Source organism: Podarcis filfolensis, assembly GCF_964270895.1.
Source record: "Podarcis filfolensis genome assembly, chromosome: 16".
Lineage (NCBI taxonomy): Eukaryota > Metazoa > Chordata > Lepidosauria > Squamata > Lacertidae > Podarcis > Podarcis filfolensis.
The window spans coordinates 9,715,655-9,737,472 of record NC_139620.1 but is presented as its reverse complement, the minus strand read 5'-3'; the positions used below and the strand labels follow the sequence as shown (position 1 = coordinate 9,737,472).

The 21,818-nt window shown below is 47.3% G+C and overlaps 2 protein-coding genes across 3 annotated transcripts in view; both read left to right on the top strand.

Annotated features, from left to right (window-relative positions):
• LOC310751711 (lysosomal acid glucosylceramidase-like) overlaps positions 1-21,818 on the top strand; it is a 142,894-nt gene that overhangs the window by 45,812 nt on the left and 75,264 nt on the right. The gene's annotated exons all lie outside the window — the stretch shown is intronic.
• LOC310751720 (lysosomal acid glucosylceramidase-like) overlaps positions 345-21,818 on the top strand; it is a 40,691-nt gene continuing 19,217 nt past the window's right edge. The window contains exon 1 of one of the 2 annotated variants that reach the window (XM_083591273.1): positions 345-788. The gene's annotated coding sequence lies outside the window, so the exon portion shown is untranslated. Of the gene's footprint in view, positions 789-19,531; positions 19,640-21,818 lie in introns of those variants that run through there. The other variant, XM_083591272.1, reaches the window with a different exon arrangement.

Here is a 21,818-nt window from a genome sequence, read left to right as displayed (position 1 = left end):
TCCCAGGATTCTTTTTTTGGGGGGGCGGGGGTCATGTGTTTTAAACATGCATTGATTCAATGTATGGCGTAGTAGATCTACCCATATTATATTCACCATAGAGTCAGCGAGCTGTATTTTTACAGATGACGTTTCTGTATATGATGGAAGCTGTTAAAGAGTAGCTGGGGCGACCCAGTCAGATGGGCGGCGGTACAAATAATAAAATTATTATTATTATTATTAAACACTTTTTCGGGCTTATTTTTTTGTGGGTGGGGGGAGCGGAGCGATGAAAGGAGGCTGGGGGAGGCTACGACAGCAGATGACCGATCACGATTTACCAATTATTATGAATCACGATTAATTCCAGAGGGTGAGTGACAACGGGAGTCTCCGCTGCAGCCAAGAAAACTGCGTCGACCCTTTTGCAACCCAACAGATCGATTAGGGAGAGGAAGCAAAACCTTCCCACGCCGGGAGAAATTTCCTTGTTTTAAGTCTCTTCGCAGGGCGGATCCGACCCTGCGGCATCTTTTTTGCTCCGCAGCAAGCAACTGCCTCCCTCGATCCTAGGCTTGCTCCCAAGTAAACGAGCCCCTTCTGCTCCCATGGGGTTAATTGCTCGGCGGATGCCCGGCGCCGGCAGGGCGAACCCCGCCCCGCCCGCAACACAGGTGTCATGTGACCGCGGATCATATGATCACCTCGCTTTGGGCTGGCTGTAAAAGTCTAGCTGTAAAATCGATATCGGCTGCTTCCTGGTGGCTGCCGGAAAGGGAAAAAGATACCGACTTTCGTCTTGCTGGGTAAGTGGGTCTCTTTATATTTTTATCTTATTGCTGGGGAGAGATGCTTCTGACCCTCCCCACTTCGTTTCCTGGCATCAACTCTTTTATGAGCTGGCTTAAAATAAGGTTACCAGATTTTTTTCAATGAATCCGGGGACACTTTAAATAAAAAATAAAATAAAATAAAATAAAATAAAATAAAATAAAATAAAATAAAATAAAATAAAATAAAATAAAATAAAATAAATACTACACGTTCAGGACGTTGTTGCAGCGATGGCGGTGGCAGAGGGGCAGCCGCTGCTTTGACCTCAACCGCCACGTTTCCCCTTCCTCTGAGGCTTTTATCTCCTTTCTCCATGAGCCGGGGCAGCCCCTGACTTGTTGGTTCTTCGGTGGTGGTGGTGGGGATGCGGTGTGCGGTGGGTCAGGCATGGAAGGCAGAGAAGGAGGGCGGAGAGCGGCCCCAATCCCATTCCTACTTGCGTGCAAGCAGGAGGGGGTGGGGTTCACACTGCCTTTTGGCATAGCTGTCAACCTTCCCTTTTTTTGCGGGAAATTCCCTTATTTCAGCCTCGTTTCCCGCTGCTACCCCAGATTGTTAGATGTCCCCTAGACTGTCTCACAGGTGAGGCTGCTGATCCCTTAATTTCAAATCCGAAAGTTGACAGCTATGCTGCTGACCCCTTATTTTTGAGGCTGCTGATCCCTTGTTTTCAAATCTGAAAGTTGACAGCTATGCCTTTTGGAGCAACCCCATCCCAACTCCTACTTGTGTGCAAGCAGGAGGGGGCAGGGATCTCTCAGGCAGCACGATGCCTCCCTTCCCATCGGAGCAGCCCCAATCCCGTTCCTACTTGCCTGCAAGCAGGAGGGGGTGGGGATCCCTCAGCTGGGAAGGGAGGCTTCCTGTTGCCTAACTGAGAGATCCCTGCCCTGATTCCTCTTGCATGCAAGTAGGAGTTGGGATCAGGGTTGCTCTGATAGGCAGCGTGTAGCCTCCCTTCACAGCCTAGTTGCTGGGGCCGCGGAAGGTGGAGGCAGCCCGGAAGCTGCATCTTTGAGCCCCTGCACCACCATCATATGGGGACTTCTGAGCAGCTCCTGAAGCCAGCAAGAGCCAACTGCTCCGGGCTGCTGAGACTGCCGCTGCTGCGTTTTCCGGGGACGTTAGATGAAATCCGGGGACATTCCAGGGATGGAATTTGTCCGGGGACTTATTCGCAAATCCGGGGACTGTCTCCAGGAAACGGGGATGTCTGGTGACCCTAGCTGAAAACTAACGTCAAGCCTCTCTCCCCCACTTTACCTCCTACCTTTAAGTAATTATTGTTAGGGTGGCCATATTCTAAAAATAATTATTGTTAGGGTGTGCATTGTAACTATTGTGTATAGAAAAGGGGATTCCGGCTTCTCTGGTGAAATCCAGCTGCTTAAAGACCCCTGCCCCCCTATTATTATTATTATTATTATTCGCCTTCCCTTAAAATGCTTGTCAGTTCATTAATAGAAGGCAGGAGGTCTCTGCCCCTAGATGCTTACAGTCAAAAAATCGCTACAGAAGAGAGAACACCCGAGGGAATGGAGTGGGAAGGAGGCTTAGGTGGATTATTTAGATTTCATAGCGTTAGGCTTAGTTACTGTAGGTGTAGGAAAAGGAGAGATTTGGAAAAGGAGAGATTTGGAGGGAGGGAGAGTCCCCACTGCTATATGTACATGCTGTGTGATTTATAGGAGGTTTGTTGCAGTTTTCTATGGTCACCTCAGCAGCATATATTCAAAGAACTAGACCAGCCTTTCTCAACCTGTGGGTCTCCAGATGTTGTTGAACTACAACTCCCATCACCCCCAGCTAGCAAGGCCAGAGCTCAGGGACGATGGGAGTTGTAGTCCAACAACATCTGGGGACCCACAGGTTGAGAACCGCTGCACTAGACAGTCACAGTTTGTCCCCCCCCAAAGAATTCTGGGAATTGTAGTTTGTTCAGAGAGTTGGGGGGAGGCCCCTATTTCCCCATATGATTCCAGTTAAATGGAGCATCCCTCTTCCCGGGGAATTTCCCCCTTTGTGAGTGGGCAATGTGCAGAGTGGGTGGAACCGGTTCCGCTTCTTCAGGCGTGCTGGGACTGGGCCAGCAAACCAAATCCTGTAAAGCCAGATGTCAAACCTGGTGACAAAGTACAGGAACATAGCATTGTAGAGTTGGAAGGGGACTCCTATGGTCATCTAGTCCAACCCCCTGCAATGCAGGAATCCTTCACCCAATGTGGGACTCGAATCCCCAACCCTGAGATTAAGAGTCCCATGCTTTGCCAGGTTTCTTCAACCTTTTCAGACCCGGGGCCACTTTTAACCCAAACAGGGCTGCTGTCAAGGTTACTGAGGCACCGAGATGCTTAAGGTCTTCTGCTGAGGCTCTTTTCCGTGGACCTAACTCAGTGTTGTCTACACTGACTGGCAGCAGCCCTTCAGGCAAGGGTTCCCACCCGCAACCCCACCTGGGAATGCTGGGGATTTTGTTTGGGACTTTCTGCATGTATAGGAGATGTTCTGCCACCGAGTTTAAAAGGTTAAAGGGACCCCTGACCATTAGGTTCAGTCGTGGCCGACTCTGGGGTTGTGGCACTCATCTCACTTTATTGGCTGAGGGAGCCGGCGTACAGCTTCCGGGTCATGTGGCCAGCATAGAATCATAGAATCATAGAATCATAGAGTTGGAAGAGACCACAAGGGCCATCGAGTCCAACCCCCTGCCAAGCAGGAAACACCATCAGAGCACTCCTGACATATGGTTGTCAAGCCTCTGCTTAAAGACCTCCAAAGAAGGAGACTCCACCACACTCCTTGGCAGCAAATTCCACTGTCGAACAGCTCTTACTGTCAGGAAGTTCTTCCTAATGTTTAGGTGGAATCTTCTTTCTTGTAGTTTGGAACCATTGCTCCGTGTCCGCTTCTCTGGAGCAGCAGAAAACAACCTTTCTCCCTCCTCTATGTGACATCCTTTTATATATTTGAACATGACTATCATATCACCCCTTAACCTCCTCTTCTCCAGGCTAAACATGCCCAGCTCCCTTAGCCGTTCCTCATAAGGCATCATTTCCAGGCCTTTGACCATTTTGGTTGCCCTCCTCTGGACACGTTCCAGTTTGTCAGTGTCCTTCTTGAACTGTGGTGCCCAGAACTGGACACAGTACTCCAGATGAGGTCTGACCAGAGCAGAATACAGTGGCACTATTACTTCCCTTGATCTAGATGCTATACTCCTATTGATGCAGCCCAGAATTGCATTGGCTTTTTTAGCTGCCGCGTCACACTGTTGGCTCATGTCAAGTTTGTGGTCAACCAAGACTCCTAGATCCTTTTCACATGTACTGCTCTCAAGCCAGGTGTCACCCATCTTGTATTTGTGCCTCTCCTTTCTTTTGCCCAAGTGCAATACTTTACATTTCTCCCTGTTAAAATTCATCTTGTTTGTTTTGGCCCAGTTCTCTAATCTGTCAAGGTCATTTTGAAGTGTGATCCTGTCCTCTGGGGTGTTAGCCACCCCTCCCAGTTTGGTGTCATCTGCAAATTTGATCAGGATGCCCTTGAGTCCATCATCCAAGGCGTTGATAAAGATGTTGAATAAGACCGGGCCCAAGACAGAACCCTGTGGCACCCCACTAGTCACTCTTCTCCAGGATGAAGAGGAACCATTGATGAGCAGCCTTTGGGTTCGGTCAGTCAGCCAGTTACAAATCCACTGAGTGGTAGCATAGTCAAGTCCGCATTTTACCAGCTTCTTTACAAGAATATCATGGGGCACCTTGTCAAATGCCTTGCTGAAATCAAGGTAGGCTACATCCACTGTGTTCCCTTCATCTACCAGGCTTGTAATTCTGTCAAAAAACGAGATCAGGTTAGTCTGACATGACTTATTTTTCAGAAATCCATGCTGACTATTGGTGATCACAGCATTCCTTTCTAGGTGCTCACAGACTGTTTGCTTAATGATCTGCTCCAGAATCTTCCCTGGTATTGATGTCAGACTGACTGGGCGGTAATTATTTGGGTCCTCTCTTTTCCCCTTTTTGAAAATAGAGACAACATTTGCCCTCCTCCAGTCTGCCGGGACTTCTCCTGTTCTCCAGGAATTCTCAAAGATGACTGCCAGTGGTTCTGAGATCACATCTGCCAGTTCTTTTAATGCTCTTGGATGCAGTTCATCTGGCCCTGGAGACTTGAATACATCTAAACTAGCCAAGTATTCTTGTACTATCTCCTTAGTTATTCTGGGCTGTGTTTCCTCTGCTGAATCATTTGCTCCAAATTCTTCAGGTCGGGCATTGTTTTCTTTATCGGAGAAGACTAAGGCATTGAGGAGTTCAGCCCTTTCTGTGTCCCCTGTTTGCATTTCACCATCTTCTCCTCTGAGTGACCCCACTGTTTCTTTGTTCTTCCTTTTGCTACGAACATACCCATAAAAGCCTTTTTTGTTGCTTTTAACCTCTCTAGCAAGCCTGAGTTCATTCTGTGCTTTAGCTTTTCTGACTTTGTGTCTACACGTGCTGGCTATTTGTTTGAATTCCTCTTTGGTGGTTTCCCCCCTTTTCCATTTTTTGTACACATCCTTTTTTAATCTTAACTCAGTTAAAAGTTATTTAGATAGCCACCCTGGCTTCTTTAGGCACCTTCCATGTTTCCGTCTCAATGGTATTGCCTGAAGTTGTGCTTTTACTATCTCCCTCTTAACAAACTCCCAGCCATCATGAACTCCCTTTCCTTTTAGTATTACTGTCCATGGGATCTCACCCAGCACTTCCCTAAGTTTTATGAAGTCGGCTTTCTTAAAGTCAAGAAATTGAGTCCTAGTATGCTTGGCTGCTCCTTTCCGCTGTATAGTAAACTTCAGAAGAGCATGATCACTCGCGCCTAATGATCCTTCCACTTCTACCCCACTAACCAGGTCATCAACATTGGTTAGGACCAGATCTAAAATGGCTGTTCCTCTTGTTGCTTCTCCCACTTTTTGGACAACAAAGTTGTCTGCAAGGCCAGTGAGGAATCTGTTTGACCTTATGCTCTTGGCTGAGTTTGACATCCAGCAAATATCCGGGTAATTGAAGTCCCCCATTACTACTATCTCCCTTCCTTTTGCATGCTTGGCCATCTGTTCCAGGAAGGCATCATCTATGTCTTCCGTTTGGCTTGGGGATCTATAGTAAACTCCCACAATGAGGTCACTGTTATTCTTCTCTCCCTTAATTTTGACCCAAATGCTCTCACTTTGGCTTTGAGGTTCTAAATCTTGGATCTCTTCACAGGTATACACATCCCTGACATATAACGCACTCCTCCTCCTTTCTTGTCTGGTCTGTTTCTCTGAAATAGATTGTATCCCTCCATTATTACATTCCAATCGTGGGACTTATCCCACCAGGTTTCAGTGATGCCTATTATGTCATATTTAGTTTGCTGTACTAAGCCGCTTCTGGCGAACCAGAGCAGCGCACGGAAACGCCATTTACCTTCCCGCTGGAGCAGTACCTATTTATCTACTTGCACTTTGACGTGCTTTTGAACTGCTAGGTTGGCAGGAGCTGGGACTATAATACGTTTGTTTTCAACTCGCTTGTGGAGACTATCAGAGGTCACAAAGAAAGGAAAAATATACGATAACAACAAGAAGATGAGGAAAACCATAAAGAGAAGAATGGATAGAAATGTGAATATTATTTGGACAGAACTGTGAACATCAAAGCAGCAGCAAGAGAGATGATTGGATCCCTTTCTGAGCTCGAAGCATGGGTACCCCCAACAAAAATTTAAAAATTTGGCTCTGTAATTTGGAATTAATGTGATTTGATTGGTTTGTTAAGAAAAATTATATCAAAAAAAGAAGCTCCTGCAGCCAATTGGAAGCTACGTTGGACATTCGGGTTCCAAAGAACGTTCACAAACCGGAACACTCGTTTCCGGGTTTGCGGCATTCAGGAGCCAAAACGTCCCAAATCACAAGGCGTTTGGCTTCCGAGGTACGAATGTATTAGAAGTGTAGACAGTCATGGCTTCCCCAAGGAATTCTGGGAGACACAGTTTGTTAAGGGTGCTGAGAGCTGTTAGGAGACTACAATTGTGGTTTAAAGCAGAGCTTTCCAAACTTTTCACTTTGGCGACCCAATTTTTAGACACGCATCGTTGTGCAATGCGGTCATCCAGTTTTACTAGCAAACCAGGGGTTAAACTAGCCCCTTTCCAGCCCCGGGAGGAGCATGGGGAGCCTTCGCACGACACAACGGCACACTGCAGCCGACACACTAACATGTCACGACACACGGTTTGGAAAGCTCTGGTTTAAACAGGGAGTCCCTCTTTGCGGGAATTATGGACGCACATTAAGCAGCCGACATCCTCTACGCTCCCCGCAAACCAATCAGTGAACACGTAGTCTGGAAGTAGGTCCACAGCTCTTCCTACTGGCAACGTGTGTCCCAAATTGCTGGTTGTTTCCACATAAGGTAGGCCGCACCCCAGCCTAGGCAAGATAAGGCCACAGCTAAGGGTGCCAAAGGGAGAGGTCCAGTGCCAAGGGCCTTCTGGGGGTTCCCTCGCTGTGAGAAGCCAAGTTACAGGGAACCAGGCACAGGGCCTTCTTGGTAGTGGCACCCGCCCTGTGGAACGCCCTCCCACCAGATGTCAAAGAGAAGAACAACTACCAGACTTTTCGAAGGCATCTGAAGGCAGCCCTGTTTAGGGAAGCTTTTAATGTTTAATAGGTTATTGTATTTTAAGATTCTGTTGGAAGCCGCCCAGAGTGGCTGGGGAAACCCAACCAGACGGGCGGGGTATAAATAATATATTATTATTATCATAGATGTCACATACAGATAGGGCACCCAGATGTTTCACTCAATTTATGATACTACACATCCGGGGTGTGGGTGTGCGCAGGAGACAGCGGAGGAGGAAGGTGAGCCATCTTCAGACCTAGTGGCAGAATGGTGACCCACTGTTATTAGGCAGAAGGAAAAATAGCTTTGCCCACAGAAGGAACTATAATTTTCAAGACAACCATTTGCCAGGAGATTCTTGTCACATTCCCAGACATGGGTGGTGCTATGGTGTAAACCACTGAGCCTCTTGGGCTTGCCAGACTGAACGTTGGCGGTTCGAATCCCTGTGACAGAGTGAGCTCCCATTGCTCTGTCCCAGCTCCTACCAACCTAGCAATTTGAAAGCACACCAGTGCAAGTAGATAAATAGATACCGCTGCGGAGGGGAAGGAAAACAGCGTTTCCGTGCGCTCTGGTTTCCGTCACAGTGTTGCGTTGCACCAGAAGCAGGTTAGCCATGCTGGCCACATGACCTGGAAAGCTGTCTGTGGACAAACGCCGGCTCCCTCGGCATGAAAGCGAGATGAGCGCCACAACCCCATTGTCGCCTTTGACTGGACTTAACCATCCAGGGGTCCTTTACCTTTTACCTGCCACATCTCACTTTACTGGAAGACAGCTTTTATTCTCACTTCTTCTCTTTCGTGACCTGGACTTCGTACCTCGACCCACAAATATAACTGTGCCTATTTTATGATTAAGAAGATCAAACCTATCCATTCTGAAGGAAATCAGCCCTGAGTGCTCACTGGAAGGACAGATCCTGAAGCTGAGGCTCCAATACTTTGGCCACATTATGAGAAGAGAAGACTCCCTGGAAAAGACCCTCATGTTGGGGAAGATGGAGGGCACAAGGAGAAGGGGACGACAGAGGACGAGATGGTGGGACAGTGTTCTCGAAGCTAGCAGCATGAGTTTGACCAAACTGTGGCAGGCAGTGGAAGACAGGAATGCCTGGCGTGCTTTGGTCCATGGGGTCACAAAGAGTCGGACACGACTAAACAACAACAACATCTTACGATTTCCTTTCCCATCTTAGGGACTCTGTTCCGGATTTGTGTAGGGTTTACTCCTGAGCCTTTTCTTCTCCTGAAAATATCCCACAAGGCAGCGGAGGTTTAGGATCGGAGGTTTCCTTCTCTGAGATGGGCTCCCTTCCCAGGTGGACGAGCCCAATCTGCCCCTCACTTCCCTCAGCAGCATGTGAAGAAATCCCCTTCTTGACCCAATCCTGGTCTCGTCCGCTCCATCCGCCAGAGCCTGTCTTTGCATGCGGGGGAAGCCCCTCACTCACCGAGGGTTTGAGACCCATCGGCTCCCCTCACTCAAAGCCATTCCCAGGGTATGGCTGCTGTCACATGCTGACAGGTTCCAGGAGCCACAGGTGAGAGCTGAATGCAGGGTTGGGAACCAAAGGTGGACAAACTGCCTCAGACAGAACATTACCCTTCCTCTACAGCAGGGTGGTGCTGTGGGTTAAACCACAGAGCCTAGGACTTGCCGATCAGAAGGTCGGCGGTTCGAATCCCCGCGACGGGGTGAGCTCCCGTTGTTCGGTCCCTGCTCCTGCCAACCTAGCTGTTCGAAAGCACAAAGTGCAAGTAGATTAATAGGTACCGCTCCGGCGGGAAGCTAAACGGCATTTCCGTGCACTGCTCTGGTTCGCCAGAAGCGGCTTTGTCACGCTGGCCACATAGAATCATAGAATCATAGAGTTGGAAGAGACCACAAGGGCCATCGAGTCCAACCCCCTGCCAAGCAGGAAACACCATCAGAGCACTCCTGACATATGGTTGTCAAGCCTCTGCTTAAAGACCTCCAAAGAAGGAGACTCCACCTCACTCCTTGGCAGCAAATTCCACTGTCGAACAGCTCTTACTGTCAGGAAGTTCTTCCTAATGTTTAGGTGGAATCTTCTTTCTTGTAGTTTGGAACCATTGCTCCGTGTCCGCTTCTCTGGAGCAGCAGAAAACAACCTTTCTCCCTCCTCTATGTGACATCCTTTTATATATTTGAACATGGCTATCATATCACCCCTTAACCTCCTCTTCTCCAGGCTAAACATGCCCAGCTCCCTTAGCCGTTCCTCATAAGGCATCGTTTCCAGGCCTTTGACCATTTTGGTTGCTCTCCTCTGGACACGTTCCAGTTTGTCAGTGTCCTTCTTGAACGCTTCTTGAAATTCATCTTGTTTGTTTTGGCCCAGTTTTCTAATCTGTCAAGGTCGTTTTGAAGTGTGATCCTGTCCTCTGGGGTGTTAGCCACCCCTCCCAGTTTGGTGTCATCTGCCGGAAGCTGTCTGCGGACAAACGCCAGCTCCCTTGGCCAATAAAGCGAGATGAGCGCCGCAACCCCAGAGTCGGTCACGACTGGACCTAATGGTCAGGGGTCCCTTTACCTTTACCTACAGCAGGGGTCAGCAAACTTTTTCAGCAGGGGGCCGGTCCACTGTCCCTCAGACCTTGATATATTTTCCTGTTGGATCCAGCCCGTCGCTCAACTTCACAGAGGTCACTTCACATAGCAGTCTAAACTCCCGTTCTTCACTCGAAACATGTGCATTTGCTGCTCTCTAATTGTTTATTTTGAGCTGCTGCAACCAGGTGCGCGATCAGAGACAGCGTCTGGGAGAGCCATAAACCCACACAAGGGCTGTGCGCCTAGTGCCCTCACCCCTTGCATCTTTCGAACTTGGGGGTGATTTATCGGCAACCGCAGGCGAAGGCAGTGTTTCCCCATTCCCTGGGGTGACAAAGGGAGGCTGCATACTCCCATATCAGCCTCTTAATTACCTCGTGTGAGCTGGAGAGATGGTATTGTCGGCCATCTTCCAATGTGCCCCTAGCGGCCCCCCGGCTGCAGGAGCTTCTTGCAGCCAATCGGAAGCTGCGCCTTGGCTTACGAACGTTTTCCGTTCAACGGATTCCAGCAGAGGTTATATTTTTTGAGAATCCTCTGGAAAAACAATCTCTCAAAGGACCTGTTGATGGCATTTTACCTTTGTACTGTGGAGAGCATATCAACTGATGGTCTCTGTGTGTGGTTTGGCAGCTGCATGGTCAGGGGAAAAACAATGCTGTCCAGGGTTGTAAAGACTGCAGAGAGAATAACTGGGTGCACTCTTCCCACCTCGGATCAAATCTATGCTTTCAGGTGCCATAAGAAAGCTGCAGAGATAGCGCAGGATAGTGCGCACCCCAGAAATGATCTCTTTCAGCTTCTGCCTTCTGGAAGAAGGTACAGGGTTATAAAGACTAGGACTAGCCGCCTGAGAAACAGTTTCTACCCAAATGCGATTTTGGTTTTAAACGCAGTGCAAGGAGTCTCTATGGGAGTATATTGTATTTAAAAATGGGGTATCAGAGTATTTAGAGGGCTAACCAGGCTGGGATAGCTGGGAATGTTTTATGTAGTTTTGTAGTAGTTTTATGTAGTTTTTCAATTTCATTGTTCTGCATGGGACAATAACGATAAAGATATCGTTTATCGTATATCGTATTGTATAGTAGGCTTGTTGGTTTTTGAATGTCTTGTGTAGATTTTTCAATTTCATTGTTCTGTATGGGACAATGACGATAAAAGATTATTGTACCGTACCATATCGTATATGCCTTAATTGGACACAGCCCTCTCAGCTGGAGGGTGGGGGCTGTGGATTCTGCCACAGCCCTTGGAGCCAATGATGGGTGCTGCTTTGTCTCTCAAGCACCAGGTAAGCTTGGTCCCATCTGCCAGCCACCTCACACCCTGCAAAAAAGAGGAGGCGGATGTAACAGTTAGTTTCCCCGGAGATGAGGAAGCAATGGGGAATTACAGTCTGGAACCAGTTCCTCGTACCAGTCTGTGGTTTGGATGTGACTCCAGATCTCTGGAATCCCAAGATTGCTCTGTGGTCAGAGGTTTAATTGTACTTTATTTGCTATTACAAATGCCTTGCCTTCCAAGGAGTACACGATTCTCCCTATTACAGTGGTACCTCGGTTCTCGAACGCCTCTGTTTCAGAACCCGAACGCCAAAAACCTGGAAGTAAATGCTTCCGTTTTCGAATGCGCCTCAGAAGTTCCGCTGTGTGTTTTTGAATTTTCTCAGTTGAATTTGCAGACAGCCCTTTGTGCCTCGGTTTTCAAACGTTTCGGAACTCGAACGGTCTTCTGGAACGGATTACGTTTGAGAACCAAGGTACCACTGTATATCCTCACTACAGCCCCATGTTGGGAAATTCAAGCCCTTCTCATAAGAAGCTGGCAGCAGTCCCAGGCACCTGGCTTGAATCCTGGTTGACCTCCCTGGCTGCTTTCCCCAGCGAGCGCAGGCAAGGTCTCTATCGGCGATTCTTCTCAAACGTGAGAAGAACACACCCCTCTTTCCTGCCCCCCCCAGGCAGGGGAAAGAGATAGACAGAAACGTATTTACATGCTTTTATTTCTGTCTCTGCAGCGTTACAAAAAACATGACTGCTCTCTTCAAACTCCAGCAGTGTTGTGACAAACACTTCCTGTACTTCCTGTACAGCTCATATTACACTCTGAGGTAATTCCGGTGCTTCGCACTGTGAAAAGACTGCCGCTCTGTTCCCACGAACAGTCCCAACATTCCCATCATGTTTACATTCCAAGCTAGGACTTTGCAGCAGCATTGCTTCATTATCGTAACATACTCCCCCATAAGAATCAATGTGCGCTGCGAACATAGCTTGATCCAGAGAAGAAAACAAACAGTTGTTATACATATAACACTCCCCTGTTGTTTCAGTTCCACCCTTGGAACTACCCGCCACTGATTTCCCCAGTGTACCTCTCTGGTTGTCTGACTTCAAAGGAATGAGTGCATCTTCATTACCTTGGCTAAGGAATGTAGTGTTACGCTTAGCAACTCCCTGTTGTGTCTTTGTCTCTGACTTAGACACAGCTTCAACCTGTCTTGAGTTGTCAACAATAGTAACACATGCAACAGCTGAGTTAACAAACTCTTTGGAATACCTCTTGGGTGGTACACCCTTTGTAACTCTCTCGGACCTGCGTAAGAGGTGCTGATCCTCTCTGCTCACTGGTTCAGTCTCAGGACTCTTTGGAGAACCAGTTCCAATAGTAAACAGTGGTTCATCTTTCACCTGTGAAGGTCTAGCCATTGTGTGAGATTTCCTCTCAATGACTGTGTCAACTGAGCTCCTTGAGCTATCACTGTCACTCTCAGTACCACTGTAATCAGTAAAATCATCATCATCATCTGAATTGTCCTCAGTGGGAAATGTGTGAACAATTACTCTCTCCTGTTCAGGAGCACTCTCTAGAAATTTTGTGAGAATCACCTGACCAGATTCAGACAAAATTACTCTGTAGAGACCCTTTTCATAACCCACAAAAATGCCTTTGGCATTCTTTACTCCACCTGGAGCTTCAGTCCTGACTTGGGACCCAAAAACCTTAAAATGGGCTACAGAAAGTTTTCTGTGAAATAGCTTTTCAAAAGGAGAACATCCCAAACCTTTTGAAACCTTTCTCAACCACGAGTAACAAAAACACAATAGCGATTCCGCCCAAAACTCATGTGGCAAATGTGAACTCAGCAATTGCGCCTTCATCCCATTTTGCAATTCTTTGTTCACTTGCACACAGACACTTTTGTTCCATGCTCCTGCAGAAACAGCAGTCTTGTGTCTTATCCCTTTCTTATTCAGGAAATCCTGAAAATCCTGTAAAAGAAAAACTGGCTTTTCATCTGTGAAAAGACAATCAATGTTAGCATCATGAACAGTTTTAACCTTGTCACAAAACTCTTTAAACCTTTCTAAGGCTTCCTGTGGTTTCTGCAATATGTATATCCATACATAATGAGTGAAATAATCCACACACACAAGATAATATCTTGCATTGCCTCTAGATGGTGCTAGAGGACCAGTCACATCAGCATACACTCGCTGAAATTCACTGTTCACTTTGGTCGCCTTCCGGACGTTTCTCGCCATACCTGCAAGAGAAATCATGTTAGATTCAGATGCATTACAATTTATGCAATCACTTTGATCAAAAGTCAACAAATACAGTCCATCTTTCTCTCTGGCGGAAAGATACAGCTCTCCATCTTTGTAGATTTTGCAGCTTTCTCTATCATAGGACAAAGTCAGTCCTTTCTTTGTGATCTGCGAAGCACTCAGCAGATTGAACTTTAAATCAGGAACCAAATACACGTTGTTAATAGTCAAGTTCAGACTTTCAAGATACACAGTTCCAAACCCGGTCGCTTCCAGCTCCTGGCCATTGGCTTGTTTCACAGCGAAGCTTTGCTTCTTAAACGTTGAAAACAGTCCTCGGTGAGATGTCATGTGTTGCGTTGCTCCAGTGTCAAGAACAAAAGTGTTCTCCATTGAAAATGCGGCTTTTGTTGACAGCAATGCCTTTGCAGGTTTCACCTGGGATTTGGTACGACCTTTGCCTGACGCCTCAGGCTTTGCAGAGCTCCCTTTAGCTCCTTTCTGTTGACGTGGCTTCTTACAGTTCCGCTGAAGATGCCCAGTCTGTCCACAATTGAAACAACGGACAACGTTCAAAGCAACAGCCTGATCTTCACTTGCACTAGCGGTGGGGGTGTCAGAATTCCGAGCTTCTCTCCCCCTGTCTTTGACATCTATTGCAGCAAGTCTGTCCCTCTCGTTCAGAATCATGGCACAAATTCTCTCCGCCGTTAGATCTCTGGCTGGTAGAGAACCCAGCTGGCTTGCAACCGTTTTATAAGTCCGATTAAGGCTGTTAATAATCATGAAACAGAATATCTCTTCCTGTAGAGGAAAATTGCGTTGCGCCATCTGCTGGCGTAAGAATTTCATCTCTGTCAGATGCGCTTGTACATCTCCATCAGGCGCTAGCCTAAGATTGGTCAGCTTTTCAAAATGCAGCAACGCTGAAGAACCAGCATCTCTTTGATGTATTCTACGCAGCGTTTGCCAAATCTCTTGCGCGTATTCCAAATCCTCAATATGCACAAGTTGATCATCCGAGACACACAGAATTATGGCCGTCCTGGCTTTCACATTCTGTGAATTCCAACCTGGTGTTGGTGCTGGAGGGATGGGGTTCTCAATCACCCCAAAAATCCTCTGATTCTGAAGCAGGGCTTTCATCTTTACAGACCATGAGGCATAATTGTCATTTGTCAGTGGAGGTGGGTAAGGTAAGCCTCCCCCCTTCTTGGTATCCATTTTGAATCCAAGGCTGAGCTCTCACTCTCGAGCCTTCTAAAATCCAATAGCTGGCTGTTTACTCTTTGCACCTGGCAGCTAAACGCTGGCTGCTTTGGAAAGTCCCTCCAAGAGCAGTGAGATAGCAGTCAAAACAAACGTTGTTTTTCTTGCCTCTTACAATCCCAGCCTCACTTCCGTGTTGGCTTGTTATTTTCCACTTTACTTTTCAAGCTAACTAGCTCAGAAGTAGCTGAAAAGTTCTCACGTCTCATTGCTTAGCAACTGGACTTGGTAGACTGCAGTAGCAGAGCTTATCAGTCCTAAGGAATGTGAAATATGTGGCTCTCTCTCAGTGCTGTTTTTTATCCAAAAGACAGCTTTTGTGAACCAGAGAAGAATCAATCTGCGTTCACTCTTTTTAGCCCATAAATCAGCATACCTTGGGGGTTCCGTTGCTCCTTGCTTATCAGCAAAAAACGTCTGCTTCGGTGTTCAGCCGTTCGTTGTAGCCTCCATCCGCACGCTACCACAAACTCCTTTATCTCCTTGCAGAGGATGAAGTACGATCCATCAACCTCTTTAGCTGCTTTCATGGATCGATGCCATCGTCTCGGTGCTACCATATGTTGGGAAATTCAAGCCCTTCTCATAAGAAGCCGGCAGCAGTCCCAGGCACCTGGCTTGAATCCCGGTTGACCTCCCTGGCTGCATTCCCCAGCGAGCGCAGGCAAGGTCTCTATCGGCGATTCTTCTCAAACGTGAGAAGAACACACCCCTCTTTCCTGCCCCCCCAGGCAGGGGAAAGAGATAGACAGAAACGTATTTACATGCTTTTATTTCTGTCTCTGCAGCGTTACAAAAAACATGACTGCTCTCTTCAAACTCCAGCAGTGTTGTGACAAACACTTCCTGTACTTCCTGTACAGCTCATATTACACTCTGAGGAAATTCCGGTGCTTCGCACTGTGAAAAGACTGCCCCTCTGTTCCCACGAACAGTCCCAACATTCCCATCATGTTTACATTCCAAGCTAGGACTTTGCAGCAGCATTGCTTCATTATCGTAACACCCCATGAGGTAGGTTAGGCTGAGTGACAGTGATAACAATGACAACAAAAGCCAAAATACCTTAAATAAAAATGGAGGGGGAGCAGGAGGCCTTAGCCAAGGGGGTGTCTCTGAATGCCATGTTGCCACGGGGCACTTGAGTGCTAACCTAAGAAAACAAAGGAAGCATAAGCTTTAGCCTTTCCTCATTAAGGTGTTTCAACACTGTGATTGTTTTTTGAAGCCTGAATTACACGCGGTTTTCCAAATGCCCCCTAGAAATCGATTCCTCAGCTCAGGAAGCTTGCTCTTAAAAAGGAACCTGTTCCAAGTTCAACGTCCCCTAAGGAACTAATTCCAGCACACGTCTTTCCCTTACAACATGAGCCAGTTTGGTGATAAAGTTAGTTCAATCCATCTTGATAATAATTTTGATTAGTTTTCAGTTACATCCAATAATAGCCTCATTATAACAATACCAATTTATAAGTCAATTATTAATACCAATAGTTCACATACCGAATTAGATACAGTGGTACCACCGGTTGTGGACGGGATCCGTTCTGGAGCTCTGGTCGGATTCTGAGGTTTCCGCAACCGGAGGCACTGCTTCTGTGCACGTGCGCAGAATGGTAAAGCGCTTCTGCACATGCGCACGCAGCAAAAACCCGGAAATATACTTCTGGGTTTGCTGCTTATGTATCCTGAAGTTTACATAACCAGAAGGATAAGTAAGCGGAAGAAGGACTGTAATTTAGATAAGGTGCTAGAATTGATGGCTTGATTATTTGCTTTATTTCTGCGTTCCAACATCTTATTAATTTCTATTCCATAGCGGTCATAATAATAATCCCTTCTACCAGGGGTGGCCAACTCCCAAGAGACTGTGATCTACTCACAGAATTAAAAACTGCCAGTGATCTACTGCCTTTTTGGAGCTGCAGATCAAAGCCCCAATTTTTTGGAGATCCGTCTTTCGTTCTGCAGATCATGCAACAATGGAGGGCGGGGCCGGATTCTAAATTACAAATAGATTTGGAATGGAAAGGGACCCGGCGAGATCTACCAATACCTCCCAGGCGTCTACCAGTAGATCGTGACTGACCTGTTGGACGTCCCTGCTTATACAACAACTGCAGTATTCATAACTTCTATTCGTGTTCACACATTAAATGATTGATGAAACTACAGGTGGAACACTCAAACTATATTCCTCTTCTTCCTGTGTGTGGCAATTATTCTGTCTGTGGTGTTTCTTTCTGTCCTTGTAAAATTTTATGTCTGTCTTTTCCCAGATTGTGCTGTTCTCCATCATGCCTTGGGCAGAGCTGATATCCCATTGTTGTTCCAGAAATTTCTCCCTCCCTCTGTCCTTCGTTGTTTTGCAACTTTAAGAACAACTGCAAAAACCACACATTCCCAATAAATATCCTGTTTTCGCCATTTTTCCTCTCAGTCTGGGAAGAAGAGTGGTCTGTCAAACTGTAGAGGACTCAATAATGAACCTTATCAGTTCCTTGGCAAGTTTGCAGGCTCCTTTCGTTCTTCCGTCTGACTGAAGATAAATGAGCAGTTTTACTTCCAATTACCATAATTTAAATTCCAAGTCGTCTTAGCGCTACTGTTATTCAGAGTCAGCTCAAGTTTCCATTGTAAACCTTTTGCAAAATAGAGCTTCCCCTCCCCTTTCCCCCCTTTTTTACACACACAGTTCCCTTTAATGTTATATTCCATATCTATAATCCAATTCCTTCCATCCTCACTTGTCCAGATATAATTTGAACTAAATATTCAGTGTGTTTCCTTGGAAAGGGTGATATAAATGTGACAAATTAATAAGTAAAATCGGACACGTCTAAATCACCGGATACAATCATTGAATACAATTCCATGCGTCATACGTAATTTGGACTCTTAGAGATCTCAGCCATCAGTAGTAGTATAAATATCGTAGATCCTAGGCCTAGGGCCTTTCCTTCCTTTCCGACAAATTGCAAAAGGCCGGGATAGGGCAGACATCCTGCGCATGTTCTACCTCCTCTGTCATAGGCAGTGAATGCCCGTTGCTAGGAATCACAAGAGGGGAGAGTTGCTGTCGCACTCAGGACCTGCTCGCGAGCTTCCCATCGGGGCAGCTCCTGTGAGAACAGGTAACACCGGTCCTAAGGGATCTGTATTGGCTCCCAGTATGTTTCCGAGCCCAATTCAAAGTGTTGGTGCTGACCTTTAAAGCCCTAAACAGCTTTGGCCCCGTATATGCGAAGGGCCTTCTCAGTACTGGCACCCTACCTATGGAACGCCCTCCCATAAACAACTCTTTGAATTTTAGAAGATATCTGAAGGGAAGTTTTTAATGTTTGATGTTTTATTGTGTTGTTGATATTTTGTCGGGAGCCGCCCAAAGTGTCAGATGGGCGGCATATAAATAATAAAATCATTACTATTATTAGGGGCCTTTGGCCTCATTCAACAGAGCTCCTCTTAGATTCTTACCTCTAAAAAAGATAAAAATACCGCAAGTAAATAAATAGATGATGGGAAAGTATAACTTAACAAATCATGTGGTTGCTCCAGTGAACTGAGCGTATCAGATTATGAAGTGGAAGGCAGCAAAAACCCCAATTCCAGGTGACGTAGTGCCCCGTTAAGGACTCTTCAGCAGGTTGGGCAAAACAGAACAATATTAACTTTTGCTTGCTTTGTTCTGAAATATTCGTTGAAATTGGATTAGTCGGATGCTAGGGAAAGGATAATGCAGATGTACAGCAGAGAAGTTAGAGAGCAGATGTTTGGGAGTCTGCGGCCTTCCAGATTCTGGACTCTAGCTCCCATCAGCCCCAGCCAGCATGGCCAGTGGTCAGGGATGATGGGAGTCGGAGTCCAGAAACATCGGGGCGGCCTCAACCCTCTCCTTGACACGTGTCCTAATCAATCAGGGTCACATAACAGAGGTGTAAGGCAAGGATGGAGGAACCCGGTGCCTTCTAGATGGCGTTGGTGCCATTGGCTAATCGTGAGGGGGTGAGGGGAGGGCACCAGGTTGGGGAAGGGTGTTGAAGGATACTAGGTGCTGTTTAGGGTGTGTGTTTGTTTAGCTTTTAGGGAGAGAAAACAGGTAAGTTGGCGCATATCTCGCTAAATATTGTTTACTCCAGGAGTAATTATTGTTTACCTCAAAATGATACACCCCAGAAGTAATGGGCTAGCCAGCCCCACATTGCAGGGCTGGTGGGAAGGGAGGGTGGCAGTTGTGGTCCAGCAACTTCTGGAGGGCCACAGCTGCATCATCGCTGTCCCAGACACATGTCCCAACCAGTCAGGGATCACATAATCACAGTCACAGGGGTGTGGAGGAGGGATGAGCAGTGTGCGGCTCTCTGTAGACAGATGCCATCTGGCCTCGAAGCCGGAATATGACTGATCGTCACCTCCTGCAAGAAGTCAGGCAAGATCTTTGCAGAGATTTGATTTTGGAACGTTCTCAAAAAGCAATTGGGCAAGCAGTGGAACCGTCTGCCTACTGATTAGCTTATCTTTATTGCCACTGTAGTGTTGCGGGCCCCTTGATTTCATATGGATACAGGGTGTCTTGACCTAGAAAGGGAAACCGGGGGAGGCGCATTGCCCGCAGAAGGGGTGTGGCAAGAGTGGGTGAGTCAGCGGTGCAAATAAAACTGCCGAGGGTTGGCATGGAGGTAGGCAGGCGGCGGATGAATGGCACGGAGGGCACAACTGCTAATCTGAAGCAGAGAGAGCGAAGCTTGACGGGTAGGTTAAAGAGCCATGTGGCGCAACAATTTAAACCAGAGATGGAGAGCTTTTCACTCTGTGGATGTTGACGGACTACAACTCCCACCGTCCCTGACCGTCGATTGTGCTGGCAGCTGAGAGCTGGAATCGAGCACATCTCGAGGGACGCAGGTTCCCCAGCGTCGCTTGGAAAAGTGGGGGTCTGCGTGAGTTTTTGCCAGTGGGGGCGAGTAAGATGAAAGAGGGGGAGCAGGCTAATTTCTTGCGGAAAAAATAAGAACAGGGCCTGTAACTTTTCATTTCATATCTCAGGTTCTACCAGTGCTAGAATCTCTCTCTCTCTCTCTCTCTAATGCAAGATGGGGATTTGGGGCTTCTGGTTCATTTGGTTCAGGGGGCCTTGGCCTGCGCCTTTTTGCCCCTCCCTCGTGACACACATGAGGGTGAGCTGTGAGCCAAGATGCTCTAGGTTCAGAGGCCATCCCGGCTGTAAACTCACTAAGGACGCGATCCCTGCGGCTGTTTCACGGTGTCGGTTGTCTTAGGTCAAGACACTCCCTTATAGACTGGGATGCACTTGCGGAATACTTACAGTAATAATGCATTTTTGACAGTAATGTGGTTTATAAGGGTGATAATTACCAATAGTTGTAAGTCAGCTAAGTTCTGGCTAGTATAGACCAGGTATGTCCAACAGGTAGATTGTGATCTAGTAGATCACTGGACTGTGGTAGATCAATGGCTCTCTCCAAACAAGCTCAAGAACGTAGGCCTGATCCCCCCAAAACAGGGCCTTCCTTCTTAAAAAAAAACCTCAATCCTGAATCCCTAATAAACGGGGGTAGATCACTGCTATCTACTCACTGTTTTTAACTGTGAGTAGATCGCAGTTTCTTGGGAGTTGGCCACCCCTGGTATAGACCCACTGAAATGCATGGCTCCAAGGACTTGTGATGACAGATTTCAGAATGTGTGCTTTGAGTAGAATTAACACAAGCTCAAGGGCAGGATTATTGACTGAAATAATTGGCAGGCTCATTCAATTCTGGAACACATAGTACTTTCCTTAACATATAGGGAACACAGCCCCAGGAGAACAATTAACTTAATCTTTTCATGTTCAGGTAGCCTCAGTGGCATGAAGAACATTGTTTGGGTTGAGGCCGGTGCACAGACAGTGAGCAGCTGCTGTTATCCATGCCCTGGGAACTTCAGCGCTTGATTACTGCAATGTGTGTTACGTGGGGCTGCCCTTGAAGACAGATGGGGAACTGTAGCTAGCCCAGAATAAGCATGCTATGCTAACTGGATCTGGAGAGGAGAGCCTCTCTTGCTGGTATTGAATCACATGTTCTAAAAGGAAGGAGAGCTTTTCCCCTTCAGGAAGATGGTTTTATGCTCAGGCAAATGCATGCAAATTAAGCTGACCAATCCACGGATCGGCTCAACGCATGCAATTAATCCGGATGAGATTTCTCTTGGCTGGATTATGACTCAGTTGTTTTTGTTCTTGCTGTTATCAATTCATATTGACTAGTTGAATTCTTTTGCGCCAAAAATTGACCCGAAGCGGTAAAGATAGAAATAGCAAGGTCATTGAAATCAGATATAATAACTGTCACAGAAATATCCATCTGAAGCAGGGTGGATTTGATTTAAATCGGACTCGGAGGCTGAACCTGAGGAATCCCAGCCTGCACAGGATTTCCCGGCTCCAGAACCAGCTGAGCCGGGGCTGGGGCCTGAGCCTGAAGGGTCCTCACCTGTGCCAGATCCTCAGGAGCAGACACCAGCTGAGTCTGCTCTGGCTCCTGAGGTGATGGAGGACCCATTCCCTGCAGGTGCTCCACTCTCAGCCCCATCAGGGGAGGCTGAGGTTGCCTCTGGGTCCGGTAACCCTCCAGCCTCTCCTGAGCTGCAGAGGCTCAGGGCAGAGAGGCGGAGGGAACTAAGTTCCCGCAGGAGGAGTGCTCACCTCCAGGCCAGGAGAGGTGAGTCACCTGTGGACCGGGGCCGCCCTATGCCTCGGGGCAGATAAAAGCCAGCCAGCCCAGTCCCAGGTTGTGGGAGCAACGTTGTTGGTAGCCTGTTCCTGCCTGCACCCTGTCCTGCCAGATCTCCTGACCTCACCCGACTCCCTGCATTGGACCCAGCTTCAGCTTTGATGGACGGCCTCAATACTGCACCCTTAACCTCG